Here is a 13741-nt window from a genome sequence, read left to right as displayed (position 1 = left end):
AGAGAGAGAAGTTGATTCCACTAAGGTGCTCCAGAGTCTCTGTCTGGTTTACTGTGTGAGGCTGAGTGGATCCTGCGCATTGTGTAGTCCGAACCAAGCTGGCAGCACCAAGCAGGGTGGAATCCACCAGATCTGAAACCACCATATCCACATCCTGCACCAATTACAAGTCCTGCTGGCAGATGTCATTTTTGACAATGTGGATGTTGTGACTGGCCAGGATGCCTGACAGGATCACAAGTGAAGGGTTCATAGTATGCAGGATGTTGACAACCCCAAGACCCAAAGTCATTCCAGCTGTTCTTAAGATGCTCTGGGCCTTTGCATTGCCAACTTTTGTAGTTGAATGAGATAAAGAGTACTCTCACTTCATTTTTTGTAACTGACATCCCTTGCACCAAGAGCATGTTTGCGTCATACAGCTTTTTGGGCTCGCTCTGCAAGGCCATTTCAGAAGCATATGCTTCAGGGCACCCATGACTCCTACAAGAGCAGTCAGGCGTTCCAGAGACAGGACAAAGGGGCCAAGTTGTGCAGCACAGAAGGAGTTTCTGTGGATCAGTTCGTGCTGATGGATGATTCCACCACCAATTTCTGTGCCAATGAGAAGTGTTATGAAGTTTTCCAGTCCCTTTCCTTGACCAAATTTCCCCTCTGACATGGCAGCACATTTGCCATCACTGTCTACCTACACAGGAAGATACAAAATGCTGACAGAGGCCTCATGTGGTCCCGAGTTCCATTCTTGTATGAGTTTGTTTGAGTGCAGGACGATCCCTTCTTGAGAGTTTACATGGCCACCTGTAGAAATGCCTACTCCCAAAATTCCGCAGTTCAGTTTCATAGACTCTGCTGCAGCTTGCACGCACATCTGTAGGATTAAATTAATCCTCTCTTCATGAGTTTTAGGATTGAACTGAGTATACTTCTTAAGTATTTCACCCTTCATGCTGACTCTTCTCATTGATGTTTGTCCCTCCAATATCAACAGCCAAGGTTTGTAGAGTTTGTAGACTGTGTTCAGTATCTTGGGAGATATTCTCCTTCACAGGAGGAAAGCAGAATTTCTTTTTTAGTGGCTCCTGTAGATCAATTGATTTGAGAAACCTCAAAATCCTTGGAACAACACATCTGTCCCCATATATCTTTGAGCAAGGTTACTGTTTACCAAACTGCAGGTCCAGTGCTTGCAATATTTTGTCTTGTGTATCAGCACCTTGGATGAGAAGGACATTCTCCCCTGTTTCTCTTCCAATCTGACATGTGCTCAGATTGACCACGGGGTTCCAAAAGCAGCAACCTCTTGTACTGCACAGTTGCTGTTAGCAATCATACAACCAGCATGGGAAACCAGCTGTATAAACTGATCAAATGGTACATGTTTAACTGCATGAAAATTGGGGTGTTGCTCAATACCCTTCTTCTGCATCACTTGAACTATCTCTTTGCTCCCTGCATCAATATTGGGAATCAAAACAAGGGTCCACCTGTTCAATGAGATAAGCACATCCTGTGTTAATGCAAACATTTTTATGGAATGCTTAATGTCAGTGGTCACAGGGTGCTGCAGTGCAACAAAGTAATCTCTGCATTTTACATCATCACATAACCACATCCGAATGATACTCATAAATTTTTTGTTCTTGGTTGAGGGAAGTTTGTGTTAGGAAAGGCAGCCTGCCAACAGGATGCGACTATGGTCCTCACACACACACTCATCAGGTCCTGCTCTTCACTGCGGCTGCATCCCACATGATAATACTCTAGCTTTGTTATAATATGTCTGATGGAGTCATCAATAGTCCCGCTGACTTCTCAGCCTTCAATTTGAAGAAGGCGGATGTTCATCAAGGTGGCAGAGGTAGCCAAGGCCAGGACATCAAACCTGTCCCCATGAACATTTAGGATATCTGGCTTCAGGTGGTAAAGGATGTCTGGTAGCTTCACCAGAGCCAGGCCTATGGACTCTCCCATGGCTGCTTCATCCTCCCCCTCACAATAATGTGGAGCTTGATGTTAATATCAAAGTCGTCTTGCGCGAAGATGCAATATGAGTTTCCAGAGTCATCTATTAGGTGAGAGGCAAGTAACACCACTTCATGTTGAAAGAACTCTGGTTCTGCTTTAATGCCAAACATGACTGGGTCAAGTTTACTGAATAATGAAAATACTTCATTCTTTTTTTAATTAATTTTATTGAGAAAAAAATACCGATGACACAGTTTCAAAACAGGTTAGTAGGGCAGTTACAATAATGAATACATTCCAATTGTTGTCTTTGTAGTGGTTATTCCTAGTACAAGATTCAGCCATGACATCTTGGCCAAACACTATAAGTACAAATCTTTCTTTTCATTGAATTAAGAGAAAGTAGCTGTATATCTATCCTATTTTGTACAAAGAGATACAAAACAATCTTTCATTTATATCCCCTTTTTCTGGTTAGTTTTGTCAGAGATGGGTATTTAATTTGTATTTAAATATTGTAGATGCATGAATTCAGCAAAATAATTCAATATATTTCAGTAGTCCATAATTGTAGTGGGTTATCCATAGGACTGGCAATGTCAGAAGTTGTTGACTTGAGCCTTTTACAGCACAGCATATTAATATGGTTTTCTTTTTATATCTCATTTTTATCCTTTTCTGCTCTATGGTTAAGACCAAGATCAAGCAAGACCTGTATAACAAGAAATGTAAGTTTTGTATCTGCCAAAGTCAATCAAATCCATTCAGGACTTACCCTGAAATTCTGTACCATAATTTGTAGATTTTTTGTCAGTGCCAGCTATGTGGAGGAGTCATATCCATGGCTTGAAGAATTTGCTCTCTGTGAAAATCTGAGAGAAAGATTTCTCTCCATGTGACTCTCCTTAGGCACATTTTACATCATCGATCACTTTCCCCTGTGACCCTCCATAATCTCCTTGATCAGAAAACTTGGGGCACAACTGAGTTACAGGATGTTACATTACAGGTTCTCCTATGTCCTGAGTCCTCACTAACCTTGAAAGTCTAGAGCCAAAATGATGTCTGTCCTTGCAGCCCTTCTTTTAAAGAGACTTTATTCTAATAGTTATAATTACAATGTTTGTCAAAATGAAACCTGAAAACAAATGTACAAAATGGTTGATTAGTAATTGTGTATTAAATGCAGTAAAAGGCTCCACAATACCAAATAAACCTGAAGTTTCCCAAGGTACATTTAAGAACCCATATAATCTCTTCAGTTGCAAGTAGCAACACAAACTGAGGCTTTTGGTTATTCCCATTCTTCTCCATGACTTGATTTTGTCATTCTGATAGTTTCTTAAAATAGAGTTGGTCAGGTCCTAGGCAGCAGGACTCCATACAAAGCTGCGTGCTGGTTTCCATCTCCTCATTTGCAATTTTGTTTGAATACTATTTTGTACTCTCCTTAAAAAATAAAAAATAATTAAATAATATGTTGAACAATATTAAAGAGATCTTCCTTTTACTGTCTATCCATTTTCATTTTTTAAAATGTTATCACTGTATCTTGCCTGAGGACATTTTCAAAAATATAACAAGCAGCATTAAATTTTTATTCCTATGGATTGAATTGTGTGTCCCTGAAGACATATTGAAGTTCTGTTCCCTGGTACTTGTGAATGTGAGCACATTTGGAAATAACATTTCTGCAGATGTAATCGAGTATACATAGGTCTTGCTTTATATTGATCTTAACCATCCAGTGGAAAGGTATAAAAAGGAGACATAAAAAGCAAATCCATATTAATATGCTGAACTCTAAAAGGCTCAAGTCAACAGCTTCTGACATTGCCAGTCCTAAGGATGACCCACTACTGTTATGGACTACTAGAGTATATTGGATTATTTTGCTGAATTCAAGTACCTACAATATTTAAATAGCAATGGAATACCCATTCTGACAAAACTAAATAGAAAAAGGAGAAACAAATGAAGGACCATTTTGTATCTGTACATACAAAATAGGATAGATATACAGCTACTTTCTCTTAATTAAATGAAAAGTAAGATTTGTACTAGTAGTGTTTGGCCAGCATATCATGTTGGCATCTTGTACTATGAACAACTACTACCAAGACAACAATATGCAATGTGTCAATTACTGTAACTGTCCTACATACCTGTTTTGCAACTGTCTCATCCCTATTTGTTTCTCAATAAAATTAACCAAAAAATGAGAAGAAAAAAATACGATGGGATTTTATGGAATTAAGTGAATTTTTTCCTTGTGAGGAGAGGGATAGTTGAACAGAGACAGAGAAAATGCCTTGAGATAGTGAGGGAAGAGAATGGTGAGATAAATCTGCAAAAGAAAAGGAATGTGAGAAGCAGAATTGCCAGCCATCAGAAGTTAGGAGGGACGTGTTAAAGACAGAAAGGTCCCACTGGGATATTGGTTTCAGAGTTGTCTCCTGCACTACAGTAACATGAATTGATTTTATTTGAAGATATATAGTATAAGATCAAAGTGATAGTGATCTACATCTGTTGTGGGTTTTTTCTGGATTGTAGAAAACCATCCATTAGAAAGACAGAGACAGAGAAAGACAGACAGACACACACATACACACACACACACACACACACACATGCAGAGAGAGAGAGAGAGAGAGAATACAGGTAGAAACAGAGATAAACATACAGATAAAACTCTCTGGTGTCTCTTGCTCTTCTTGTAAGAACATAATATATGTTCCTAAAGTAGTATTGGTCTAATCACTTTACTTAACCTCAATCACTACAGTAAAGAGCATGTCTAGAGCTATCAATAGCTACATTTGGTGATGAACTCAAATGACATATTTGAAGGGACACAATTCTTCCCATAACATCCTGTTTCCCAGCTGCCTATACTCATCTCCTCATACATGAAATTTATTCAGCCCATTGAATAAATTTTAAAGAACACAAGTCCCACCCCAGCATCAGCTTTAAACTCCAAAGCCTCTTTTAAATAAGGTGTGGGTGATATTTATGGTACAATTTATCCTTAGGAAAAGTAACTCTCTAGTCATAAACCAGTGAAATCATACAAGTAGTGCGATTTTTTTTTCAGTCCACCACATTTCTTGTTTTTAATAACATTTAGTTACACCATTTATAACGTCATTTGTTTATAAAAGAAATTAAGACTGGTTACTAACTTATTTTGGGCTTCTTTTCAAAATGGACAATAAGGGGCTGGTGAGATGGCCCAGTGGTCTAAAGCACTTACTTAGAACAAGCTTAGCAAACTAGAGGGACAGCGGTTCAATCCTCCAGCACCACATGCCAGCCAGCCCTGTGCCCTGGTGGGCTGAGCTGGCCACACACACACACACACACACACACACACACACATAAAAAAATTAAAAATAAATAAAATGGAAAACAATGGAACTAGTTAGGAGTTCACAAAGAATATTTCTGCATGATATGCTGACCCTAAATCCAAAGGATAAAGTACAGATATGAATTTCTTAAACTAATTATCAACTTTTTAATAAAATCCTATTTTTTTAAAATCCTATTTTTTAAAGTAAGTACTAGAAATGGCTCTTGAAAACTAACTGTAGATGGTATTCTCAGCCCACCTTGTTAGGGTGGAGCCTCATCTTATGTGACTATCAGATTTAGAGCTAAAAACGAAATGGTGTCACAAACAAGTTGTATTCTAGGACAACATCATCAGTTCCTCAAACGAGACAGCTTCCAGGTGTCCGTCATCCTGCTCCTCTTCTCCTCGCTTTCACTTTCTCCCTTTCTTAAGGAAGCAAAAAATATGTACATTCACCAGAATTCTGAAAGTCAGTTTGTACAGCAGTGAATGAGTAGCTTTGGCCTTTGGAATTGCAGTCACTTTCATCAGATATTTTCTTCATTCTGGGTCAAGGCATGGTAAAACAGGGAGAATAAGATGCCTAAATGCAGAGTCTTGAGTTATGAAGCATCCAGATGAATGTGCGTGAGCGTGCTGCCAAGCTGCCTTCTGCTGGGCTGCAATATGCCGCTGCTCGGCATGATCCCAGAAGTCCTTGTTCAGAGAGGGCCTGGAGAGCGCGATGCTAGCTCCTGGATGATTTGTTGAGGATTGGTTCTGCATAAGTTATTTTCTTTCTTCTTTGTCCAGCTCTGCTGCTGGACAAGGAATGCAACTCTATTTTTGTTTTGAAAACCTTGTCCTGAAGGGTTTGCTGCCATCTTGTTTTGCTTCAACTGTGCTCAGTAGCAACTCATCAGCCCTTTACCATCAGCTTCTAGGAACATAGAACGCAGCAAGCACACGAAAAAACTTCGGGTCCAACCTAGTGGTGGTGCACGCCTGTAAGTCTAGCACTCTGCGAGGCTGAAGCAGGAGAATGACAAGTTCTAGCCCACTCTGAGCAATTTAGTGACTTAGCAAGATCCTAATTTTGTAAAAATAGGAATGATGCTTGATTCCTTCAGGCCATTCCGGGATCAAAGGGGCTAGAAAGCAGAGGCTAAAGTCCAACAAACGAATCATCAGGAGTTGGCTGTGGTTGAGGCACAGTGCCAGAGGCCATGTTATGACCTGAGGGGTCAGGGCCTGTGGTGCAAGGCTGCGCTGGGGCTGAGGGGACGCTTGGAAGATCCGCGGCGGGGGCCGGGGGGGGCAGGCGGTGGGCGGTGGGTGGTGGAGAAGGGACAGTGCGAAGACTGTGGTGCAAGTTTGGCTGGGAGGTCGCCTCCCTGGGGCAACAAAGACACAACAGGAGGTCAGGGCCAGGCCATGCCTGCTGCTCCCCGGAGCCACAAGCTGTCCTACTTACCTCCAGATGCCAGGGCGCCCTGAGGTCTCACAGGGGCGCCAAGCCTGCCCAGGCAGCCGCGTTAGGGCACAGGTACCAGCAGCGCCACCTCTGAGCTCCAAACTTCCTGCACCCAAGTTCTGAGATTTTGAAATAGAATGATAAGACAGGCAAGGAATAGACATCACTCTTCCAAAAGAGAGAAAGAGAAGAGAAGAAAGAAGTGCTGGTTACCAGCCAGGTTCAAAATCTTGCAAGATAAATTTTATTATATTTTAGGGCTTAATGATAATTTTCCTTGTCTACCAACAGTATTCTTCAAGCCAAGATGGAATGGTCGATCTTAGGTGGAGAATATTCTTACCTTCTTGGTTGAAGGATAAAACACGTTCATAATGAAATATTTCAACTGTTCTAATGTATAGATGCAAGGGGTCAGAAAAGTTCCAGTAGGTCATCTCAGTTCTTGTTCCCTTTGCTTGAAACACACAGGGTCCCTGCTGGTGTACTCCAGCCTCTCATTCTGGCATTCGCAGGGCTGGTTGCCTAGTCACACCCCAGGTGATCTCAACACAAAGGGCTTTCTAGATTTTGCAAAGAATATTGCAAATAACCTTGAAGAAGAATATTTAGTTTCTGCCCTAAATAGGTCATCACCACCATTGTGTATGTCATATAACAGTAAGAAAGGGGTTTGTCTCTAGATCAGAAGCTGCAACCAAATATGAGGGTGAGAGAACTTTGGACACTGAAAATGGAACAACAGCTTCAAATAGAAGCAAATTATTTTATGGATGCATGTGTTGTATGAAAGAATCTAAATAACTCCAATTATTTCATTGCTATTTTATTTTTTTCTCATTAAAATGAATACAAAATTAAAAAGAGAGTGGCCAACAAGATAGCTCAGTAGAATAATTGCTTGACTGGCAAGCACAAGGTCCTGCGTTCAATTCCCGGTTCTGCAAAAAAAAAAAAAAAAGTAAAAAATAAAAAGAGAAATGACTCCACTATATATAAAACCACATTTTCTTTATGTTCTACAAATTGTGCTGCTGTAAACATGGGTGTGCATGTATCATTACGATATGATGCTTTTAATTCTTTTGAAAAGATATCAAGGTGGGAGCGAAATGAATGCCTCCCTTGGAGAGGCTACCGCTGAGGTCTCTGGCCAGTGTTGTTTCCCTGCATGCACAAGCATGGGGAGTATCTTTACAAACCTCTTCAAGGGCCTTTTTGGCAAAAAAGAGATGCATATTCCCATAGGGGGCTTGGATGCTGCCGGAGAGACGACGATTGTTTCTAAACTGAAGCTTGGTGTAATTGTGACCACTATTTCTACCATAGGTTTCAATGTGGAGGCTGTTGAAGACAAGAACATGAGCTTCACCGTGGGGATGTGGGTGTTCAGGACAAGATTCATCCACTGTGGCACCACTACTTCCGGAACACCCAAGGCTTGGTCTTTGTGGTGGACAGCAATGAGAGAGTGTGTGAATGAGGCCTGTGAGGAGCTCATTAGGATGCAGGCTATGGACTGGTTCAGGGACACTGTCCTCCTTGTGTTTGCCAACAAGCAGGACCTCCCCAGTGCCACGAATGCAGCTAAAATCACAGAAAAGCCAGGGCTGCACTCTCTACACTGCAGGAACTCCTACATTCAGGCCACTTGTGCCCCCAGTGAGGATGGGCTCTATGAGGGATGGGACTGGCTCTCCAATCAGCTCTGTAGCCAGAAGTAAAACAGAACCCCTTCGCCTCACTTCCTCTTCTTCTCCATTCTCTACTTTCCTCTCATGTGGCAAATGTTGTGGCTTTGTGGTCCTGAGTTCCATAAGCTGTCTCCATGTGTTGGTCACAGAGTGCTCACATGTGCAGACGCAGCCTGCAGCAGGGTTTTATTTAATATAAATAGTTTCTGTTTCCACAGAGGCAGTTTCTGGTACTCCTGTCCAATATGATGCAGCTTTTTACTGTAAAGAAAAAACCAACTCACTGTTAGTCCTGAGAAGGATTTGGGTGCAGGCACACCTGGCCTGCAGGAGCTGCTGAGCTATACATTGGTGTCTGGATCCATTTGGAGGTTGGTGTATAACCCAAACACTGTGCACTTTGAAAAACAGTTACAAATTACAAGGTGAGGAGATCACTTCAACACACAGAAGGGAGACTAAACTTAGAGCAGTTTGGCCTGCTCATCAGATCAGCTGTTCCTCTGGGTACTCCAGAGATGAGACGAAGGAATGCCATCCAAGCAATGGTCACAGTCGAGACCCTGTGGCCCGCCTGTCTTTGGGTCACCTGCATTCCGTAGCATTGTTCTTGTACTCACGATCCCATGTTCAACTTGGGATAGCGGGGAGATTTATGGGGGCACAGGTCCCACCCTCCCCATCAGTCAGTGTGCAGCTGGAGTGGCAGCCTGTTCCTGGTGCCCACTTGAGACTTACTTTGGTCAAAGTGTGGGTCTCACCAGCAGGAGTGCATGGAAGCTGCTGGGGTGGTTGGTTCATTCCAGAGCACAGTCCCGGAGTACCCCCACCTCCATGTGGGAAGTAGCTTCTTCCCTCAGCCTGCAAAGGTCCATTTTGTCATCAGAAAAGATGATCTCTGCTTTTTCTTTTGTATTTTGATAGACTCTGAAGGAGCTGGAGCTATTAAATTTGCTGTGGGAAAGTTCAGAACTGGTTTATTTGGTGCTGTGGAACCTCTTACTGCTTTTAATACACAATCAGTAATCAACCGTTTCGTATACTTGTTTTCATTTCGACAATCACTTTTATTATAGATATTTACATTAGGTCTCTTAATGATTAAAATAAGGAAGAAAAGAAATAAAATAGGGGGATGCCTGGGTGAAATGAAACTTCTAATTTTAGTTTTGTGAGGAAATACCATATTGATTTTCACAGTACTACACTGCCATAAACAAGATCAAACTTCAGACAATTTTACGGAGGTGGAGCCATCTTGGGAAAGTATTTTGTAATTGAAATAAATCAGATATGTATTACAGTATTGTTTTCCTTGTATGAGGAAATGAAAGCATCAATGAGGCCCAAAATGTATAGCAGATATTGGGAAGTAGAAAGAAAATGTTCCAATTGAAAGGGGCAAGGAGGAGAAATGAAATAAAAGTCAATGGAATGAAAAAAAATGGAAAGAAAGCTTTTCAAAATGAGAGGGGGACCAGATGTTGCAGGATGGGAGGGTAATAGGAAAAAAAGAGAACAAATTAAGATGTGTTATACACAGGTACAAATTTCTTATGATGAATGTGATCAGTATGCATGACAAATATAAACTAACAAAAACAAAGCCCAAAAGACCTTCCACATGATAAAAAAGGAAACTAAGCTTTTGCTTTTTATTGTCTTTAGTTTTCCCTTTGAAGGATCAAAACACATGCATTTGCCATTACGTTTTCTGTGGTTCCCATCAGCAGGAACATGTTTGTAGGTACTGTTTTCTTTTGTTTTTTAAAAATATATGTGGTTGTTGCAGGGTCTCACTAGGCGGCTCAGACTGATCCTCCTGTTTTCAGCCTCCCCAGTACTGACATTACAGGCGGGTGCCACCGTGCCTGGACTCTGTGGCTGGCTCAGCCTGCGCTGGGGACAGGGCTGGCACAGCATGTGGTGCCTGCAGTTGCCTAAGCTTCCCTAAGGGGGCGCTCTACTCCCCTGAACTGTTTTGCTGGCACATAGATATTGCTTTGAGTTGAGGCCATTTGACCTACACTTTTACAATATTACATTATGAATATTTCTCAAATTTCACGAATTTTTTTTTTTTTTTTTTTTTTTTTTTTTGGCAGAACTGGGGATTGAACTCAGGCCCTTGTGCTTGCCAGGGAAGCGCTTATTCCACTGAGCCATCTCCCTGGCCCCATAGATATTGTTTTGAGCATTTCAGGAAGGGGCTTCATCTCACACTTTTGAGAGAAAGTTCTTCCTGTTTTTCTGCCAACAACTTCTGACTTGGGGCATCTGTCTAAGTTCTTGGAAGGCAGTTACAGTCCTCCATAATTCTTGGGTGTTCCAGAAAGAGAGTTGGGTTCCATCTTAATAGGCTCCTTGCCATTTGTGTAATAAGAAAGGGAACAGTGAAGATACAAGCCTTGAATTTGGCAAGATCATATGAGCTAGGTAAGTGTGCCTGGCTCTGGCAATCATACTTAGATGGTATCCCTCTGCTGGTCTCCATCCCCCTTCCTTTTGCTGAGGTTCACCAGTTCTTTCATCTGTTGGAGTCAGACTTTCTAATGAGATTCCTTATGGCTCTTGCTTTGTGCTCTAGCCACTAGTGCAGAAGGCAGCTCAGTGCCTCCTGGGGCAACCCGGGCAGGTGAAATGGCCCCTCTTAGGGTAATCATACCCAGAGGGTTTGATGGGACTAAGTATTCTTATCATTACAAATAAGATAACAAGAAAACAAAAACCAAAAAAATTCCAACTGTGTAACTGTTTCGGGTGATGATGGAAAAAAAATGGATCTTGGGAACTAGTTGCCTATTCCTCAACAATTTCTTATGGGTTAGATGATTTTTCTCAGAACTGTGGTTATGAATGACAGCAATCTCAAGAACATCTGTTTTATCATAATGTTAATATTACTTACAACCTAGTGACTAAGCATTATAATGATAATGATATGAATAAAAATAACCTTAAAAGAGAACATTGGATTATTTGTTCTTTTCCTTATTTGGTCTTTTTGTGACACAGCCTTGTTATGCAGTACAGGTTGGCCTTGAACTCACTTGCTGCCCATGCTGGGCTTGAACTCACAGTGATCCTCTTGCCTCAGCCTTCTGAGCACTGGCATTATAGGCGTGTGCCACCAGGCCTGATGGGTTTCTTGTTCTAAAGAAGACTGTAAAATCAATTTTACTTTCAAAGCATCACGTGAGAAGCAATATGCTGCTCACCAAAGCAGCACACCCAGGTGAGCAGCAGCCTGCTCAGGGCTCCACACTCCTGCTCCTGCACTGACAAGGGAGGTGTCTGCTTTCCTTGTCCACCATGAAGTTTATTCAGTGTAACGCTTCCTTTATGTTTTCTATAACTTAGCAGTGAAAATATTGCTTATAATTTTTCTAACAATTTATAGATGTTTGAGTAAACATGATAGCAAATATTATTTCCAAACATGCCTTCCTATATTTACCCATAGAAATCCCTACCATTTAAGATTCTTATGTTTTTCTTTCTAAAATGTAAAATTTGCCTCCGTGCTCTCATTACATTCAACGAAGTCTCCAGACGACTCTCAGAATAAATCTGCCCTCCACCCGCAGTTCTGCTGCCTGTTTCAACTCACTGATTCTTGCCTATGGAGCAGGAACTTTGCAGGCTTTCGTGGGAGTTCACTGGGAAGGGAGGGGATGTGAGGACACAGGGAAGGCTCTGCAGATAAAATAGCAAGGCCAAAAAATTGAGTAGCTGTGGTAAACCGTCAGGAATTCAATCAGTAGCTACTATGACAGCACATGAAAGTACTGATTTGCTTGTCGATTTCAGGAACAAGCCTTAGTAGTGTGCAGGAAAAAACAAATTAACTATAAGGTATGTATTTAAAGTACCTTCTAGTAAAGGCAAACCCAAAGGTTTTACTGAAATTTTCAAAAAAGCTCAGCGTGATGAATATTGCCACTCAGAAATATTATGCTAAGTATCACTTTATTAAGTACAAATAGCACTGGGTAGCTAATGGAGTTTTCAAGAATCTAACCTGGTAATAAAGCTGACAAATATTACAATACAAAACTCTAGAGTCCACTGTTGATTGGAATTTTGAAATTTCTTTAAGAATGAACACGTTTTGTGTTTGCTGTATGTTTAATGTTTTTTTCAGAAGAGATGTTACAGAATAAAAGAGCACACATCAGAAAAATGACCAAACACCACCCATAAGATTCTGAATAAACTTCTGATACGTTTAGTGCTTAACTCAGAAAGCTACCAAATTTTGCAACCTTTTATTTTACTCTACGTGGCAATAGTCTACATGCCAAGTTAAAATAATGTTAGCAGTCATGGTCTAAAGCCATAAAACCACCTGGATAGAAAGAAACTAGAGTCACAAGCGTGCTATAGCCTATCATCATGCATTTATAGAAAAGATGCTTGTTTTGGCCATTGGAAATTCACAGCTAGGAGAGCAAAGACACTTCAAGTTAAAAAATAAAAAGTTTGCAGAATTAACACTTAATGCTATATAAGCCGGTGGCCAAAAAGAAAAATCTTAGAAGTTAATGTATTAATACTAACAACACCTAAGATTTAAAAATAGCAATCTTTAGTACTCTACACATAGTTTTATAGTGCTTTAAGGGAAATTCTTATTATGCTGCACATTTTGAAAAGGAAACATGTAATTCATTAATATTTTTATTTCATCATATATTCACTTATGAGCAGTGTGTTCATGAGGTGTGGGGTATTAATATCTTGATAGAATAAATAGATTTTAGCAAGATGTATGAGTGATTACTGATCTTTTTTAGTTTCCCTGTACATTTTAATTATTTCAATGACCTTTGAAATAATTATATACTATAGTTATTAACATAGAAATATCACTTTTCTAAAAACTTCACTATTTTCTACATTTAAAAGTGAGTGTCAAAGTTATAGCCTAGATTTTTATTTTTTCTTTGAACCTGGGATGGAACTCAGGCCCTTGAGCTTGCCAGGGTAGGAATTTTTCCACTGAGCCATGGCACCAGCCTCCTAAGTGTTATTTTTGATAAGAGAGTTTTATTCTGTTGAGATTGAATCACAATACTCAAATTCTTATTTACTTTAATTATTGCTTATTTTTACATGCATTAGTAATATTTTAACTTAATAAAAAATTGTCTGGAGTCCCAGCCCAGGCGCAGCGTGGGCCAGACCTTCTCCCAGCCCCTCGGGCCGCCCCCCACCACTCCTCAGTGCCTCCCCCACCCCGCCCGCCGAGTAGGATTTTCTGCC

General features: G+C 40.7%; 3 pseudogenes; 1 reads left to right on the top strand and 2 right to left on the bottom strand.

Moving 5' to 3' along the window:
• Window positions 1-20: 20 nt before the first annotated feature.
• On the bottom strand, window positions 21-2138 carry LOC101560225 (annotated as a pseudogene).
• Window positions 2139-5788: 3650 nt separating this feature from the next.
• On the bottom strand, window positions 5789-6192 carry LOC101592438 (annotated as a pseudogene).
• A 1771-nt stretch (window positions 6193-7963) lies between these two features.
• Window positions 7964-8506, top strand: LOC101592053 (annotated as a pseudogene).
• The last annotated feature ends 5235 nt before the right edge of the window (window positions 8507-13741 follow it).

Source organism: Octodon degus, unplaced genomic scaffold (genome assembly GCF_000260255.1).
Source record: "Octodon degus isolate 3935 unplaced genomic scaffold, OctDeg1.0 scaffold00529, whole genome shotgun sequence".
In the NCBI taxonomy this organism is placed as follows: Eukaryota; Metazoa; Chordata; class Mammalia; order Rodentia; family Octodontidae; genus Octodon; species Octodon degus.
This window is presented reverse-complemented; position numbering and strand designations above follow the sequence as displayed.